Source organism: Colobus angolensis, unplaced genomic scaffold (assembly GCF_000951035.1).
Source record: "Colobus angolensis palliatus isolate OR3802 unplaced genomic scaffold, Cang.pa_1.0 Scaffold110, whole genome shotgun sequence".
NCBI lineage: Eukaryota > Metazoa > Chordata > Mammalia > Primates > Cercopithecidae > Colobus > Colobus angolensis.
Genome location: NW_012112031.1, coordinates 1607415 through 1610176, shown reverse-complemented (window position 1 = coordinate 1610176; position 2762 = coordinate 1607415). Strand labels below are relative to the sequence as shown.

General features: G+C 49.0%; 1 protein-coding gene across 1 annotated transcript in view; it reads left to right on the top strand.

The window, feature by feature from the left end:
* PRPF8 (pre-mRNA processing factor 8) overlaps positions 1-2762 on the top strand; it is a 37519-nt gene that overhangs the window by 13405 nt on the left and 21352 nt on the right. The window lies entirely within an intron of this gene.

The following is a 2762-nucleotide window of genomic DNA, read 5'->3' as shown; positions in this document are numbered from 1 at the left end:
TTTTTCTTGCATTCTAACCTTCACATTTCAAAATGTGCAGTATTTACATGCGCAGAATGTTTTCTGTTTTTTAGTAAGACTTCTGTGAAGAATACGTTCTATTGTGTTTTAGAACTATTGCATTACGGTTGAGTTTCCTTTATCCAAAATTCTTAGGACCAGAAATGTTTTGGATTTCAGGTTTTGTTGTTTTTTTTTTAAGGTTTTCATGATTATTATTAGAGACAGGGTCTCACTCTGTCACTTAGGCTGAAGTGCAGTGGCGCTGTCATAGGTCACTGCGGCTCACGTGATCGTCACACCTCAGCCTCCCGAGTGTCTGGGACCACAGGTGCGTACTCTACCATGCCTGGCTAATTTAAAAAATTTTTCTTTTTTTTTTTTTTGAGACGGAGTCTTGCTCTGTCACGTAGGCTGGAGTGCAGTGGCGCGATCTCGGCTCACTATAAGCTCCGCCTCCCAGGTTCACACCATTCTCCTGCCTCAGCCTCCCGAGTAGCTGGGACTATGGGCGCCTGACACCACGCCCAGCTAATTTTTTGTATTTTTTTTTAGTAGAGATGGGGTTTCACCTTGTTAGCCAGGATGGTCTCTGTCTCCTGACCTTGTGATCCGCCCACCTCAGCCTCCCAAAGTGCTGGGATTACAGGCATGAGCCACCGCGCCCGGCCTAATTTTTAAATTTTTTGTAGAGCTGGGATCTCACTCTCTTGTCCAGGCTGGTCTCAAACTCCTTGAGTTCAAGCAGTCCTCCTGCCTTAGCCTCTCATAGTGCTGGCTTATAGGTGTGAGCCACCGTGCCCAGCCTTGAAATATTTTCATTATACTTACAGGTTCAGCGTCCCTAATCCAAAATCTGAAATGCACCAGTGAGCATTTTCCTTGAGCATCGTGTTGGTGCTCAGAATGTTGGTACTCAAAAAGTTTCAGCTTTTTGAGCGTTTCGGGTTTCAGATTAACCTGTGTCTGGGAATCTGTGAGAGCACCAGAGTTAATGATTGCTCTAGCCCAGTTTGGAAGTGGAGGAGGAAAGGATTCCTGAAAGAAGTAGCATGTGATGAGGCAGGCGAGGGAGGGCGTTCCTTTAGCCAGAAGTGTGGCGATGTAACTAGCTTGGTGTACATGGGACTATGGAAAGTTCAAGGTTTGCTGGAGTAAACTGTGGAATTGGGAATGTTAAGAGATGAGGCTGGATAAATAGTGGAGAGCCGTATCATGGAGGGCATTGCGCACCTTAGGAAGAATTATGTAAGGGTCTTAAACACAAAGTGACTTTGTCAGATTTGTTTTCCTTTTTATTTTTTTTTTTAACTTCCCACATTACAGATGTAGACTTTGTCCGATTTCTGTGTCAGATGATTCACTGTTGTAGCTGTGAGAAAGATGGACCTGAAAGGATAGGATGGGTGACCAGGTTTGGGGACCACTGAAGAAGTCCAGATAAAAATGATGAGAGCAGCCAGGCGCCGTGATCGTGCCTGTAATCCCAGCACTTTGGGAGGCCGAGGTGGGCGGATCACCTGAGATCAGGAGATCGAGACCATCCTGGCTAACACGGTGAAACTCCGTCTCGACTAAAAAATACGAAAAATTAGCTGGGCGTGGTGGCAGGCACCTGTAGTCCCAGCTCCTCAGGAGGCTGAGGCAGGAGAATGGTATGAACCCGGGAGGTGGAGCTTACAGTGAGCTGAGATCACGCCACTGCACTGCAGCCTGGGTGACACAGCAAGACTCTGTCTCAAAAAAAAAAAAAAAAACGATGAGAGCAGGCCGGTGTGGGGGCTCACGCCTGTAATCCCAGCACTTTGGGAGGCCGAGGTGGGCGGATTACTTGAGGTCAGGAGTTTGAGACCAGCCTGGCTAATATGGTGAAACTCCGTCTCTACTAAAAAATACGAAAAACTAGCCGGGCGAGGTGGTGGGCGCCTGTAGTCCCAGCTACTCGGGAGGCTGAGGCAGGAGAATGGCGTAAACCCAGGAGGCGGAGCTTGCAGTGAGCTGAGATCCGGCCACTGCACTCCAGCCTGGGTGACACAGCAAGACTCTGTCTCAAAAAAAAAAAAAAAAACGATGAGAGCAGGCCGGTGTGGGGGCTCACGCCTGTAATCCCAGCACTTTGGGAGGCCGAGGCGGGCGGATCACGAGGTCAGGAGATCGAGACCATCCTGGCTAACACGGTGAAACTCCGTCTCGACTAAAAAATACGAAAAATTAGCTGGGCGTGGTGGCAGGCACCTGTAGTCCCAGCTCCTCAGGAGGCTGAGGCAGGAGAATGGTATGAACCCGGGAGGTGGAGCTTACAGTGAGCTGAGATCACGCCACTGCACTGCAGCCTGGGTGACACAGCAAGACTCTGTCTCAAAAAAAAAAAAAAAAACGATGAGAGCAGGCCGGTGTGGGGGCTCACGCCTGTAATCCCAGCACTTTGGGATGCCCAGGCGGGTGGATCACCTGAGGTCAGGAGTTTGAGACCAGCCTGACCAACATGGGGAAACCCCGTCTCTACTTAAAATATGAAAATTAGCCGAGCGTTGTGGTGCATGCCTGTAATCCCAGCTACACAGGAGGCTGAGGCAGGAGAATCGCTTGAACCCGGGAGACAGAGGTTACAGCGAGCTGAGATCCTACCACTGCACTCCAGCCTGACAATGGGGTGAGACTCTGTCTCCAGAAAAATATATAAATCAGTAAAAATGATGAGAGCAGTGAAAGTAGAGGTAGGAAGAGGGGAACAGGTTTGATAAGTTAGCAGGTAAAATCAG